Source organism: Canis lupus, chromosome 15, assembly GCF_003254725.2.
Source record: "Canis lupus dingo isolate Sandy chromosome 15, ASM325472v2, whole genome shotgun sequence".
Taxonomy (NCBI): Eukaryota; Metazoa; Chordata; class Mammalia; order Carnivora; family Canidae; genus Canis; species Canis lupus.
Window position 1 is genome coordinate 45,278,288 of NC_064257.1, and position 16,808 is coordinate 45,295,095.

At 37.8% G+C, this 16,808-nt stretch overlaps 1 protein-coding gene and 1 long non-coding RNA gene across 8 annotated transcripts in view; one reads left to right on the forward strand and one right to left on the reverse strand.

Moving 5' to 3' along the window:
• Positions 1–16,808, reverse strand: part of TTC29 (tetratricopeptide repeat domain 29) — a 245,925-nt gene that overhangs the window by 135,177 nt on the left and 93,940 nt on the right. The window lies entirely within an intron of this gene.
• On the forward strand, positions 3,498–10,974 carry LOC125752538 (uncharacterized). Of its 2 annotated transcripts, none has more exons than XR_007402323.1 (3): positions 3,498–3,876; positions 9,002–9,067; positions 10,392–10,974. It is a non-coding gene; the product is annotated as an uncharacterized LOC125752538 (long non-coding RNA). The 2 variants fall into 2 exon arrangements; XR_007402322.1 differs by having other exon boundaries at positions 10,524–10,974.

Below are 16,808 nucleotides of genomic sequence, written 5' to 3' on the forward strand. Positions count from 1 at the left end.
TCGATATTCCATTTAACACTGCAGATACTTTCTTTTCCCCATGTAAAAAAAAAAAATCTATAAAAATAATGTATGCAATTTTAACAATATTTTCAGATAAGTCAAAGATGTGAAATTCTGAAGCTAGAAAATTTCTCAAGACTGGGACTAATCCTGAAATACATACTGGTTAAAATCAGATTTACTGCAGAGGAATGTGAGTTAAAGGCAAAGTTTTCTTTAATAATAAAAAACAAACACTGCACTCCATTCACCTCAACCTAGGCAAAGAGTATAATAAATGCATTAATCGAGTATACTTTTATTGACTGAATAAAATTCAAGATATTTAAACATAAATAAATAGCCGAAACCCCACACTTCTCTTCCAGTGCTAAAAAAAATAATGTTTTTACACAGTTTACTATGTAATATTGTAAGATGAAGAATGGTAGAATGAAATGGTAGTTATTATTGCTATAGGTAGTCATAAAGAGGCTTGGGACACAGATGTTTTAAATATTAATATTCCTAAAATCACTTAAATCAATTTAACACTCTTTAGTGGTTTATTTAGAAGCGTGATTTATTTTCTACTTTGCAACCAATGCCTTTGATCAGCTCTGAAATAACATATGAGCTGAAAATAAAATAGCAAAACAAATTGCTGCTAGCATTCTAATAGTAAGCTTTAGGTTTTATACAATAAACTAGAAAACGACCATTATATTCGGCATTTTCAAATTATTTATCAATACTTAGAAATGGGGAATTATAGAGCCCAGAGCAACCGTGGAGATCATTTCCATAATAACTTGCTAGTTGCTCTGCGTCTGAGCCCTGCCATCCTCTATGCTGGGGTCCTCCCATTTAGCAACTTTGACCTGACAGGGCCATCTCTGTCTCTAATCTACCAGGGCAGAAACCTGGCATCACATCAGTCTGCCACAGATCATATTCTGATTTAAACTCTCTGTTAAGGCAACCGGGCTCTTTCCATATGCCTTGGCACCACCCCCTGCATGCGTCCCAGCCCCTGGAGTGGCATCCCCATATTGTTCTTCTTTCCTAATTTTCCGTCTTGGCACCTGGTTGGGTCCCTACTTACTGCGAGCTTGGAGACCTACCTTGTGGCCTCAGTATGCTCTCATCAGGAGTCTAAGTCTCAGTCCCTGTGGCTGGGTGCTTTTCACTTGCCAATGGCAATCACTACCATTTATAGAGCAAAAGCTACATACGTGTGAAGTGTTTTATATTTATGATACATTGAATCTGCACAGAGCCCCTTGAGATAAATATTAATATTCCTATTGTACAAATGAGACAAATTAAGTACAGAGAGGTTGTGTAACTTGCTCTAGTACACACAGTCCTAGGGTTGGAAAAGAAGAAAAGATTTTAACTGGGTTTATTGGGTTTCAGATCCTTCTTATTTTGTTCTTAAGCACTATGATATGCCTGCTCCTGGATAACCCTGAGCATGATTGTGGCTGACCTAGACCTTCGCTTACAGCTTACCGCGTACTGGCACCATTCCCAGAAGCTGTTCTCCACTCGCCTACAGGGGTACCCACTGCAGCCCCTGGCTGACATTCTAGATGCTAACCTCATGCTTGCCTGGTTACAGCTTTATCTATTACCAGCTGCTATATTTGCATCACAGGGACTAATCATAATAGCTAATAATTGTTAATACTGAGTATTATTCCTCTGCCTGCACGATCCTCTTTGGACTTAGAAAAAAACCCTCCTCACTCTATAGAGCCTTCCACAATACTACCCCTAATCTCTCTAATTTGGTTTCTATTCCTTTGCTTCCCTTTTGCTTCTCCTCAGCCTCATCAGCCCCAAACCTCCAGGTTTAGACTTGGTACCTTAGAGCTTTGGACTTGACCTTTTACTTCTACATGGAAGGTATTTCCATCATCTCTTGCAACTGCTGGATGTCTCTCCTCAAATGTCAACTTCTCAATGAGGTCTTCTCTGATCACGTATTGAAAATTTCCTCTACCTGCCACTTCTTGTGGGGTAGCACTCCTGAATCATTCCTTTCTACATTTTCTGTTCTCTATAGTGCTTATTATTGTCTAACATATGATCTAACTCACTTGTTTATTATGTTTCATCTTCATTGTCTTTATCTAATGGGATGGATGCTCTGTGAGGACAAAGATCTTTGTTCTGCTGTTGATATATTCCAAACATCTAGAACAGAGCCTAACAATAGGTGCTCTAAAACTATTTGCTGGATGAATGTGTCAGAGATTATTCTTAAGACTACACACGTTAACTAGCTTAATCTTCCCGACCCTCATGAATAGACATTATTATGATTCTTATCCCTTTTTAAAGATGAGAAAACTGAGGCATGTAGAAATTAAAGCCAAGAGGCCAAGCTTATCAAGTGGTAAGTGATCAAGAAAGGACTTGAAGCCAGGCCATCTGATTTCAAAGATGACACACTCTTATCTGACTCTTTCTCCCACCTCAGTGCCAAGATGCTGCCTGACAATGTCACCATGCAGGCTAAGTCCCAAGTTCTAGCTCCTTTTGGTACCACCCATCTTGATGTCAATCAAGAATATAACAATGACATCCTGTAACAATGTTGTGAAGTAAAATGAACTTGATTTAACAACACGCCCAAGACCAAAGAGCTTGTGACAAAACCATAGCCAGAACCCAGAATGTCTGACTCCTAATTTGGTGGTCTTTCTTGCACTTTCAAATCCTATTCTGAAGATTCTAATGATTGCCTGAATAGTACTTCTCTATTTCCATATAATCTATTATAATGAACAATTAAAAAGTAATTTTGGCTTTGTAATCTTGTAACAAATATTAATGATTACTTACATAATATTTTAAAAGGAAAATGTTTATTTTGGCAATATCTGTGATATTATAAACATATAAAATGAACATAATAAACAGTCACTCTGCTGTAAGCTAATATAAGCTCATAGGGAAAATGAATATGTTTAATTAAATTTAGGAAAAATGTATAGTTAAATCATTTGCAGTATAATAATAAAGACCAATAAACCATTATCTTTTTACTATTCCATTGGAATTTTCATCAACAGGCTAGATTAATAAATATCATCTTCATTTTACAAAGCAGGATGCTAACAGATTTGTGTATGATCTGATAAGTCAGTGATGGCAGCAGGAGTAGCATAATCCTTGTACAAGCACAGCAAATCATACTTCTATTAGTCTGTAATATTCACCAGCATTTGTTGAGGGAGAACAGGATGGCAGACATAGTTCTAAGGACTTTTTGCATGCTAACCCATTTAATCCTTCCAACTATTCTATGACTTAGTTGCTAGTGTAATCTTCATGTTGCAGGTGAGGAAAAGGAGGCACAAGAGAGGTGAAGTAACCCACCTAATGTCACAGGATTAGTAGTGGCAGGGCCAGGCTTTTGAGTTAGGTGATGTGATTCTAGGGGCTGTGTTCTTAATCATGACATCATACTATCATAATGGTTAAGATGGTAACAGAGAGCATGGAAATTTACCAGAATGACCCTATCTCTCTCCTCCTATTTGATTTTATACAAAATTATAAACAGTCTGCCCTACCAAATATTTCAGCTGAAAATCTGACAAATAGGATTATCATCTTTCCCTTACATTTGCTGAGTTGCTAGTAGATGGCAAATTTGCATCAGTAGCAAAAAGAGATTCAGGGTTGTAGGAAAAATATGTTGAACATACTGCCTTTAAAAGAATTATATTACTTTTTCTCCTTACAGATGTATTATCTCTAGTGATGATAGATATTTTATTGTCAACAAAACATCTAGAGAAAACAAGGCAAATTCAACTCTATGGTTAAGTCATGATCAGTGAAGAATCCATGGTACCCCATTATCTATGCCAATGGAAGGTAAGAGAGAGATGGGAAATGGAAATTCGAGGTGAGGATTCCTGACATCTTTTTCTCTAGAGAAGCCACAAAGCAGTGGGTCATACCTAGCCTGCTGCCACTTGCCACTCCTAGTTCATGTGTCCCCAAACACTGTGCCTATTCTGACCTGGCCTGGCAGCAGATGGGTTCAACTGTCATTCAGTAATAATCGCTATGGGACAAGAATAAGAAAATATTACTTACACCAACCAGTAGAATTCATTAAATGGAACAGATGAGAATGTTATTAAAAATGGATATATGTGATTTGTGATGAGACTTAACAAATGAGTTTAAAAACATCTTATTAGGGCCCCTGAGTGGCTCAGTCACTTAAGCATTCAACTCCTGATCTTGGCTCAGGTCATGATCTCAGGGTGGTGAGATGGAGCCTGTGTCAGGCTCTGTGCTCAGTGCTGAGTCTGCTTGAGATTCTCTCTCTCTCTCCTCTGCCCCTGCCCTGCTTGTGCTCTCTCTATCAAATAAATAATTAAAAAAATAAAAATATCTTACTGATAACTCCAGCAGTTCCAGCAGCATTAGCTCCTAGGAGTGTGGCTCCAGCCTTGGTTCTGCATTTGCTAGCTTTGTGACCCTGAACAAGCCATTTAATCTAAGTCTTAGCCTTGTTCATGTGTGAAATGGGAGTAAAAGTAAATAGAAAATACTTATAAGATCTGCCTGTCAGGGTTTGTGTGAGTACTAAATGAGGTAAACCGTGTAAATAATAAGGTTAGGTAGAGTTATAGATCCATTGCATACAAAGGTACGCTAGTTGTTACTGGCCTTCGTGATGATGCTATTCTATTAGTTAGGTCTCATTTGATTTCATGGGACAGAAACCACCCCAATCTAATTTAAGCAAAATGGGAAACTAGGGGCTCAAATGCCACTAGGAATTGCACTCTCCATTTCTCATCTTCATTTCTCTCTCTGTGTTAGCCTTATTCTCTTAGCCACCACCTTCCAAGGCTCTGGAAACATCCAGGCTAACTCCTCACCAAGGAAGACTGGCTCCCATTTTATTTATTTTATTTTTAAAAAAGATCTATTTATTCATGAGGGACACAGAGAGAGGCAAAGACACAGGCAGAGGGAGAAGCAGGCTCCCTGTGGGGAGCCTGATGTGGGACTCAATCCCAGGACGCTGGGATCACACCCTGAGCCAAAGGCAGATGCTTAACCACTGAGCCACTCAGGTGGCTCCCATTTTAAAAACAAAACAAAACAAACTTATTAGATAAGCAATCTGATTGGCTGAGCTTGTTTAGAGATCCTCTCCTAGAGATTTGCTTCTTAGGGATAAGTGGTGGTGGTGAGATCTGTAACCCCAAGGTTAGAGACAAGACCATAGCCAGCAGAAAGTTGAAAGAGGGAATGGTGCAATGTTCTGGGAAGGTGAAGACAATACTTGTCCTCCAAATTGCTATTAAAAATTCTTCTGCCTAGCTGCTTCTCCCTCTGTGACTATCTCCTTTAACACTACTATCCCACCTTGCATTACTGAACAAAAAGTTTCAAATTCATCTCTGTCTCCATCCTGTCTCTGTACTTTGATCTACTCAGCCAGAATACATTGTAAAATTTCTTTCAATGTGTCCATTATGAGCTATGCCACCACCACCTGAGTTCAGGGGAGTCCTTAAATTGGTCTTCCTTTCTCTACTTTCTCTTTTCAGTTTGTCCTACACACAACTGCCTGGCTGTCTTCTAAAACACATTCCTGCCTTACTTAGGCCTTTGAGGATCTTATCCTACCACCCTGTCCTTCCAACTTCCATCCTCAGCCTCAGTCCCTCAACACCGATACTCCAGGGTGACCAGAATGCATTTTCTGCCCTCCTGGGCCTTAACTCATGCTGCTTCTTCTCCATTGAGGTGGCAGCTACCATTTATCTTGAAAGGTTCAATTCAAATGTCATCACCTCAATCTCCAAATGAGAAGAAGCTTCCCTGTTGCTTTTCTAGGTCTTGGTTCCTATTAAAAGTATGGCACAAGTATGTGTTGGGTGTCTATTTTTCCAGTGGACAATGCAGTCTTGCAGCATGGTAAGAAACTACTTGAGCATAAAGAAATTGCCCAGACGTATTATTCAACAATGTGTACCAAAGAGAAGTTTAAAACAAAGAAGGGTCCTTCATTAACACAGTTATTATCATTTCTTGCTCATATGGATTTTGACCAGATTTACTCGTGATACCAAAAACCCTAGGGCTGTATTTTTCTCCCCATTTTATTGTTTTTGCTTTCTTTTTTTAAAAAATTTTATTTATTTATGATAGTCACACACACAGAGAGAGAGAGAGAGGCAGAGACAAAGGCAGAGGGAGAAGCAGGCTCCATGCACTGGGAGCCCGATATGGGATTTGATCCCGGGTCTCCAGGATCGCGCCCTGGGCCAAAGGCAGGTGCTAAACCACTGCGCCACCCAGGGATCCCATTGTTTTTGCTTTCTAATTAATATGATCATTTTTTTATGTTATCAGATTGTCTTTAAACGCCCTTTAATACCTGTTAAGCTTTTAATAACTTTCTTTGGTGTTTTAGTTGAGACGAGCTGCTGAAATGACTGACTGGTATGATTAAGCCCATGCTGAAGGTTTTTATTATAAACAGTCTATATACAACCTACTGAAAACATTCATTAAAGTCTTTAAATTTTTAAGGGAATGGAAAGAAATAGTAGTCTACTTTTTCCTTATTACAAAATCAGTATATGTTAATTATAAAAAATTTGGGGAACACAGATCCATCATTCTCCCCAAAATAGAAAATTAAAGTCATCCATTATTCTAGCTCCCACAGATAACCACTGAAAACAATTTGGTGTTTCTAGTATCTTCCTATATACATTGTACATACAAGTTGAAGCCAAATCTTTGTATCTATTAATAACTCTACAAACAATATTATACCTAAATATTTGCATATATTAATAATAATTTCCTGCAGATGAATTCTGAAATGAGTAATCCTTGAGTCATGCAAAAAGTGTACCTTTTTCAAAAAGAACAAAGCTACCATTTATTGAATGCTTACTAAGTGCCAAACACATTACTATTTTATCTCATTTAGTCCCAACAGCAACTTTATCCTGCTTATTCTACAGGTGTGGAAAGGAAGCTTAGAAGTCAAGTGATTTGCACAGCTGTAGTCAGCAATGTCTTTGTCCATCCCATAATCTCTGCAGCAAAGGCTGCCAATGCCAGGCCCTGGAACTTCCTGTCCAGTGGCTGGTCTATGGCCAACTGGAACCTTCACTTAGTATCCCTAGAAGCTGCTCTCAACCAATGACGGATAAGAAATGAGGAATAAATGCACCAGTCCCTTTGTCCCTCTAATAGGATAGCTGATCTGTTCCTAGCTATACTGTTTCCCAGAGTGTTCTAGCAAGACTGAGCTCCATTTCCCCATAGTGGCAACACACCTTCCATGGCTTCCTTCTTTTGCCTGACTCCCCTGCTAGCAGAACCTCTCCTAAATAAAGCATCTATGTTCAAATCCATGTCTCAGAGTCTACAACTGGGGAAACTCAAATCAAAAAACATCAGGATGGTTAGTCTCATGACACAAAATGTTCACCTATTGTGGCCCATGCTTTTTGCAGAAACTTTGTGAGTTTGAAGAAAAATTTTGAAAATGTATATTTCACCAAGAACCATAAGGCACATTCCCTGCAATCAAAGGTATTCTGTAGCCAAGTTACTTTATGTTATTTGTTTTGAAACTGGTTAGAACTGGTTGTTCTTCTCACAGCAGGATGCACTTTTATTCATCTGTGCATGGCCCCTCAATTGTTTTTGTTTTTTATTTTTTTATTACTTATTCTTTTTTACTCTTGTTTTTATTAAAGTTTTTCCTTCATCACTCAGTATATGTTAATTATATGTTGATTCAGTCACATGGAAAAGAAAAGATGTTTTATATCAAGAAAGAAAGTTTGTGGCCTAAATTATATAAAAACTGATTTTCTAGCCATAAAACAATTGTTTGAATTTTTTTAATACTAAGTGAGCTGTAACCTCTCCACTCTTATCCTTTTTCCTCTTATAGGCCTCTGACCATGTGTTCCTGGAGATTGTCTAAGGAGAGGGGTTGGCCTGAATTCAGCTCCCGAATTCTCACCCACCCTGGCACTCTCCATATCAGCTTTCACTTTTTTTTTTTTAAAGATTTTATTTATCTATTCATGAGACACACACAGAGAGAAGCAGAGACATAGGCAGAGGGAGAAGCAGGCTTCCTGCAGGGAGCCCGATGTAGGACTTGATCCTGGACCCCAGGATCACGACCTGAGCCAAAGGCAGATGTTCATCCACTGAGTCACCCAGATGCCCCTATCAGTTTCCACTTGTAACCACAGTTCTTGGGGCTCACATCCTTGCCAACTTTCACCCTCAATACTACTTGACTTTTTAATTTTTTGCTTCTAAGTTGTGATTTTATGTTAAAGAAAATTAACCTTCTCCCTTGAAATACAAACAAAAGCCATTACACACATCTAAACAATCAATTCTTGATTATTCAGGAATTGAATGTTATTTTGTAGATTGGTTAGTTTCTCTGTTATCTTCCATCTCTTTCTCTATCCCTGGCCATGATCATTACCATTTAAGAAAAAAAAAAAAAAAAAAAAAGAGGGTTAACAGAAGACATTCATGGGAAAAGTGGAGACAACTTTAAACAAGACCATTTTATTAGTTAACTAATTAGCTAGTTAACTAATTAGCAAATATTTTATTGAGGAGAAAGTTGAAATTGCTAGATAAAACTATTTCTTAAGTATTTGGACTGAATATTGGGAGTATGGAGTTAATGTTATTTTGAAAGTCTAGTATATGTTATTTTTATTGGGTGCTACTTATAATGAATAATTTCTAAAGTCAATATAGGTTAACTGAAGATCAAGTAATTGTCTATCCTACAGATATGTTTGAGATTACTATATATGTTTTAGATGTTGAATTATACTTCGTTTTCCTTACGAAGTTACCCCTTCCATGTCACAGAGGGAAAACTATAATTTGGCTCAATGAATAATGACTTAGACCTACACTATTGTCTAACACACCTAATCCTATAATCATCTTTGGGTTCTTGCAGGTGTGATGCCTCTTCTTTTGCGGCCACTGGATCAACGTGTGCTAACAGCTGTGCCATTGCCTCTAGGTCTGTCATACAATTAGTCTTATGATGAACTATGCAGGTTGCTTTATTGCTCCAGAGAACATTTTCATATGCTAGGCCTTGAACTTTAAAGAGTATACATACATTATGTTCCATATGTCACTGTTCAGCATAGTTGATTAGAGTACTCAATTTTTGGAGTTTAGAAGTTCATCCTCTTTAGAATGAACCAAACAATAATTATCCTTCTCTTCATTTTCTCACAAAATGAGTATCAGAAACTTTTGTACTATTTCTTAAGATGTGAATGACTGGAAACAAACATTTCAGCTTTGGAAAGAGCTACTCTAGCAGTACTCTTCTTTTATAATGAATAATGAACATCACCATGAAGTTTTGGTTAATGTGGTGTTCTGCATCTCAAGGGGATCCACAGCCAAGTTTCACATTTCAAAAACAAACAAACACTCAAACAATACATTTTATGACTCGAAAATCAGTTTTTATATTAATTGAGGGCATGAACTTTCTTTCTTGATATAAAACATTTCTTCCTTTCCATATGAGTCTATGACTAAATTTTTGCTTACAGATTTGTGTTTAAAAAAATCAGATTTTCATTTCTTTCTTGAGTATTCTGATTTTCCTATAATGCATTTGTCATTTAAATGACAAATACTATAATCTATATGACAAATACCTTAATGTATTCATCATTTAAAAAGAAGAAAAAAACACACATGCCATTTTCCTAAGCTGTAACATTGTAAAGGAATAAACCATTAGGAAAATTAAATAGGAAATTAAATAGGAAAAATGTTTAAAGAGAGTCCAACTCTCCATTAATGAGAAACTTCTTTAAAAATTCAATTTACTAGTCTGCAAACAATCTTTCCTACAAAAATTTAAATTATTACTGAAAGGTTATCTGCTTTAGTGTTTTAGGAAGGTCATGACTTTTTTTTTTTTGGAAGGTCATGACTTTAAATACAAAGATAACAGTAGCAAAATTATCAGTAAAACATTTTACATTAGCATAATCTCCAAATTATTAAAACATATTTTTCATGAACTACTTAATGTGCTGTTTTCCAAGTAAGGCTCATGTTCAAATGGTATTAAATAAGATCAGATATGGAATACATGCTTCCATGCCTCAATTTATTGCTTATAAATACATACATGCTTATACATACATGCCTTAAATTATTGCTTATAAAAATTTTGAGTAATATAATTTGATACGGTTTGGAAATCTTTTTTTAATTAGAAAATACTACTATTTCCTTCTATTGGTGTTTCTAATCCTATCACTTTTCTTTTGCTTGTCAGATAATGGATATTTTGAATCTTTCTCTATTAACAGAACGAATGGAATGAAAAGGAAGTGTGATTCGTGTACTGGTGGGGGTGCACATAGACGGGGTACGATGCTAAACTGGAGATCTGTGTGGCAACTATTGGGGGAAATGGGAACTGTAACAGCTGCTCCTTTTAGATTCCCAAGAAGGAGACTGCCTGAGGTGGGTCATGGGACAAAAGGATAAAGCGGATGAGAACTCTGATGTAAAGCAGGAAAATGACTGCTGAGACCCCTGAGCTTACACCTGAATCACCTCAAGCTGAGTGGCGAGCCCTCTTTAGCATGCTTCAGAAGCTGGTGATGAACTACACAGTACCAGGAGGCAAACTGGCTGCAAGCAGAATTGTCTGCATGTTTTGTATAATAACCCATGGTCCTCTGGGGAAAGGAGGCCATGATTTCCTCTGTGCCAGCATCTGAGCTCTCCTCAGATACCCAGGCCATTACACAAGAACAGAAGCGTCAATTTTAGGTAATGATTTCTAATTGGCAAGTAAAGACAACTTCTATTTAATGGGCAGTGAATAGCTCTGAGCTTTAAATAAAGAAATTACCCAAATTCCTTTTTTTCCTGGATAAATCCCATTTTTTTCACTCATGGAAAAGTTATTGGCAAATTAATAGGAAAAAGTTTTCTATCCAATGTCGGTGTGTTACATTTCCATTATAAAAATAGGGGCTGGTACAAAGATGAATTTAAGAACTTTGAAATTTACATGTGATAAATTTAGTAAATTACAGTTGAAAACTAAGTGGAAAGCAGAACTTGGAGTAGATACTCAGTAAATGTTACCTACCAGAGAATCATTGCTATCATTACTCAGTGCTAATTATATCATAGCCTGTGGTAATAATAGTATCTTACATTTGAAAACTGTTTCTAGTCTAATGTGTAAACATACATTTTTTTCCATTTGATCTTCACAAAGAGAAAGTGAAGCTGCCATTGTCATCCTTATTTTATGCATGAAACTGAGCCTCCAAGAAGTTAAGTGACCAAACTAGGGTCAAGAGCTAGTATGTGGTACACAGAACTAAGTTCCAGGTCTTCAAGCCCATGTGCTAGAGTCCCGTAGGCTTTTTCCATACCATAGTTACCTCCCATATAAAGATTGTACATCAAAACCTACTGTCAGCTCAAATATTTGACCACTGAACGATTAGAGCTATTGCTATATACATTTGAACTGTATTATATAAAGGTGCTCTCTTTATCATGTAATCTATCTCCTAAATAAACTCCTACTTCAATGTCTTTGATGGAGATGTTCACCTACACATTTAACACTTTATTCTATGTTAACTATTAACTATTGGTTTAGGAATACCGAGGCCCAGAGCAATACTCCAAAATAGTGATTTTATAGATGTTTGACTGTCTAGCACTTTGGAAAATAAGTCTGTTATGCATATTAATGGTGATATAATAATTAGGGTTCTCTCTATGTTCCATCCTATACCACAAATTTTACACATGTTTTCTTACCAATCATAAAGCTGTGCTGAGATGAGGGTCGTAGTATTCCCATTTTATAAGTGAAGAAACGAATGCTTCGAAAGCTTAAGTCACTTGTGCAATGTCACATGATGAGGGAGCAGTAAACCTGGGATTTGAGCCTCCATCAACCTGATTTTATAGCCCACCATCTTAACCATTTTGCTGCCCTCACACTTCAAAGAGTTGTTCAATATACTTTAAGAAGACTGTTGGGAGGTCATTATTCAAGAAATGCTATTTATCGCCTTCACTTTATGCAAAGTTTTACTAGTCAAAGATTTGGTAGCAGATGTGAGCATTTGTATCCATCCCAGGTAACTCTCACCAGAGAGTATCATGGTAAGCATATTAAACTGGCTCCAAACAGTCCTTTACATGGAGCTGGAATCAGACAGGAAAGGGCAAAAGTGCAGATGGCACAAGAGCAAATGCTGTTACAGACAAACCCATTCAGCCCACATACATTAGTAGGTACAATCCAGTGGAAAAATGCATCATATCTTCATATACTGCACATGTACAGAACTTGGCAGAGTTGGAATATTTGGAATAATGCAAAGGACCTGAATGATAGCCTCGTTCTTCTCTCTCTCTCTCTCTCTCTCTTTTTTTTTTAAGGTTTTATTTATGTATTCATGAGAGACACAGAGAGGCAGAGACACAGGCAGAGGGAGAAGCAGACTTCCTGCAGGGAGCCCTTTGAGGGAGTCAATCCCAGGACCCCAGGATCACGCCCTGAGAGAAAGACAGATGCTCAACCACTGAGCCACCCAGGTGCCCCCAACCCCCCTGCCCTTTTCAAAGATTTTAGGATAGCCTCTTTCTTGATCTTTCCCTTGCCTTGGCTTCTTTACTTTCTTTTCCTCTTTCGCCTTTTATTATTTTTTCTTTCATTTCTTTTTTAATGACATGTAGTGTTCAAGAATCTGTCACATGTAGTGCAAGAGAATAAAAAATAATTAAGGCAAGGTTAACTATTAACCACCCCCCACCCCCCACCCCCTGCCGCCCTTAGTTATTCTATGTTAACCCATAGTTATTCTATGTTAACTGTTAACTGTTTTCCAGTCTATTCATTCTGGCTTGTCTGATTTGGTATTTCTTCCTTTCTTCCCCCAAGCCAGCCCCACCCCTCCTGGGTTTTATCATGCAGATCAGAGTTATAATTTGGGGTGGGAGGGGATTATAAATGAACCTGCTGCAAAGAGCCACCATTCCTTCATCAGGGAGAGAAAAGGGATAAGAGGGAGAGGAGTGGTGAGCTATGAGCCAGTGGAATACAGGTAGGAACTTTAGGTTTAGAGAGTGACATGAAGGTACAGGCTTCAGAAAACCTAGAGACAGAAAACTTGAAAATCTTCTTAAATGGAAGGAGAGAGGATCTTAAAAAGCAATGTTGCTGAGAGTTAAGAATTTTATCTCTTTTACTGTTCTTTGAGGACAAGTAAGTAGAAATTGAAATTACTTTTCTTTTAGCTGGCTGGATTTTTTTCTTTTAATATGATACCATACTGAGATTAAACTATGAGGAACTAAAACTTATTTGAGTTACACAACAGTTTTGGTGGTAGATAAAAGTCTTCACTTAAAAAAGTGACCAAAAGGGAAACTCGTTTGATGTATGTTATTCTGGAATCTGCCAAGGTATCTGTATGTCAGCTAGATTGTCATTTGAATCAAAAACCTCCACTATCAAGGATGGGGTGACTTTTAGGGCAGCAGGTAATAAACTAAATAGAGAAAGGACTAAATGGAAACTGCAAGAATTATCTCCCACCAAACTTTTGCCAGCTAAACATTATAAATCAAAGAATTCATTCTTTGTTAAAAATGCCTTCTGATATATAATGGCTTTCCCTTTGTTTGTATATATTGAGTTGAAAGAATAAATACAATTTAGTTACAATTACCTAGCAAAACCCTAGAATGTATCATTTCACAAATATATCCATAACCTTTATTGTGAATGTTTATCAACAAACCAGGAGTTGCTAGAATATTAGTGTAACTATTTTTTTCTGATACATTATTTATTTGTGTTTTTCTGTGGGATGCTGATAGCTAGAGATTTAGATTAACCATATATATAAGCTAACACCAATGTTAGAAGCATTCTAGGCTATTATAAAGATGCTGACAAGTATGCAAAAATAAAGATGGCTACTGTTTTATATATGGAATAATTAAATAATAGTACATGTGATGAATCTTGAACTATAAAAGCAAATGAAGTATCAATATGACAAATTTTGCTTTCATAGTATAATTTTTGATAGGCTACATTATTGGTAAATATTAAGAAGCAAATAACTCACTCAATGTACTGAGAATTGTTAAAGTTGGTGTTCCTACAATTATTAAGTGGAACAGAATATTCAGAGATGAAGAAAATTCATGCAGAAAAACACAGTGCTAAAGAAGGTCCTTCCCTTTTCTTGAATTAACTTATGGTTGCAGTATCTGACTGTGGAAATGGGTCCAACTTTGCAAAAGCCTTGAATATGACTTTCAGTAAAATATTTTTACCTTGGAAACTTTAGGACTTCATAAGATACATTTACCATCTAAAATTCAGAATTTACCCTACTTGTGACATGTGCAAGTCTAAATTGATGGCCAAAGGGGATTACTATTTCTTTTCTTAGCACCTGCCAAATGCAGGTAGCATTCTCTCACCTTTAAGTGTCAGGGTCTCTTTGACTTCATGCATAGGCTTGTTAGGGTAACTATCACTTCTCTTCCCCAAACCCCCTTTCCTCACTTGCAGGGATATCAGCCCTAAATCAATCCGTTATTTGGTCTTAGTTTAACCCTATTGTATCATCTAATAAACACTGCTTTATTGGCAAGGAATGGGTGACCAAACTTCATACGCTTGTCAACATACTCTAGGATTACATATGAATCATCTATTAATAAATTAAAGCTCTTTAATTAAGATCCAGTACCAAAATTTCAAAATCCCTTGTGTCAGATCATCAGAACTATTAACCAATAATATTTACTAGTGACAGGTTTCTCTAAGCCAAGTTTCTTTGAACAAATACAAATCGTGTAAACATCTGTAACAGATGAACATTATTGAAAGGAAGAAATTTTTAAGAGAAAGAGGTTGAATGTAGAGCAAGGCACTAAAAATTTGGAAATATTCCAGATGATCAGCTTAAAACACAAAGGAGAGAATAAAGAGAGTATATGGACTTGAAGCCAAGAATTAAAGACTGATTGTGAAAGAGAAGGGAAATGCTGAAGTGAACTGTTAGCTGTCTCAGGCTGGCTCCAACACGACCAAGCTGGTTTCAGGGCATTCTTGCCCCTCTGTACAGCTACGCTGTGACAGCAATACCACCAATGCCTTAAAACAGATGAAGACAGTGTTGATCATACAGCACAGGGTGGGGAGGTAGGTAGGATATTTTCCTTTCTTTCAAAAGAAAAATTTGGGGAGGGGGGCACCTGAGTGGCTCAGTGGTTGAAAGTCTGTCTTTGGCTCAGGGCTTCGAGTCCCATATTGGGCTCTCTGTATGGAGATGGCTTCTCCCTCTGCCTGTGTCTCTGCCTCTCTCTCATGAACAAATAAATAAATAATCTTTAAATAAAAAAAGAAAAAAATTGTATGTTAGATGCTTATTTCGTGATTAGATAACTGGGCAGATATCTCATCAATCAATCGAGGAATCAATCCTATTTATTGATCATGTAATTTTTTATAATATATTCACTGAATAAGGAGTGCTCTGTCCTGCTGTGGGTTTTAGTCCGTTTATCTTTGGAAAGGAAGCATGGAAAGTGGTTAAAGTTAGGTACTAGAGAGAAGGAAAAGACATGCCATGCCCTTCAATCAGAAATCAAAGCAAGATGTCAGGTTTTGTGGAAATCGGTTTCATTCCGAACAGCACAACAGCAAAAACAGGCTGCCCTCTAAAATCAGTCTGAGCTAGAGACCTCCATGCCCCCAATCAGGTATAACTGCTCATGTCCATTCTGCATCCCGGTCACACTCCAACTCCAGCTTCTCATCCCTTGGTGTTTTCTCGTACCTGTTCCCTGCCTCCTGTCATATCCTATGGACCTGATGCCTTCTCTACTGTGCTCTCGCATCCTGCATGCAAATCTGACAACAGATACTTCAACGTCCTGCAGCGTTGCCCATGGACTTGGACCAAACTTCAAGCTTAGCTCCCGTAAATCCTCAGTTCTGGGTGAGCCTTGTTCCAAAAAGACAACAATTTTCTATCACAAGCGAGACCTGGGCTCCGAAGACAGTCTCTTGCTCTTGCCACCTGCAAAGGCTACTCTTGACTGTAGCAGCGAGCCCCAGGCCTGGAATCTGGCCTGCTGCGGTGCCCAAGCACCCCCCCCCCCACCCGCCCCTCGCCCCAGCTGGAGAATTAAATGAGGAGAATAACTAACCCTCACTCTAATCAAGGTACTGGGGAAGTGCTTGAGTTCTGACAGGAACTCTGTCAGGAGCTCTCTCATTACAACCCATTCCTGGCCCTGGGCCAGGAGGCAGAAGGTATTTGCATATTTCTGTCTTTTAGACATGCCTGGTTTCCTTGGCTTGTATGCGATCATCTATTTCTGGTTTTCTTCCTACCTCCTTGGATACCCCAGCTTGGCCCTAGGCCTTTTTCATTCATCATTATCAATGCTCTTTAGGAAATCTCCACTCCACAGTTTCAATATGCCAAAGACTTGCATATTTATACAGTATCAAATGTGTATAATATCTCCCATTTAGACTTCTTCTTGAGCTGTAGACCTACATATACCACTATTTGATCTCTCTCTGGATAACTCCAAGATTCTTCAAATTCAGCACATTCAAGCATGAACTCCCCATTTCTCCCCATGCCTGGATATCTGTTAGCATTTCCTAGCTCAGTAAATGACACCAGCATCCATCCAGTTCCACAGCC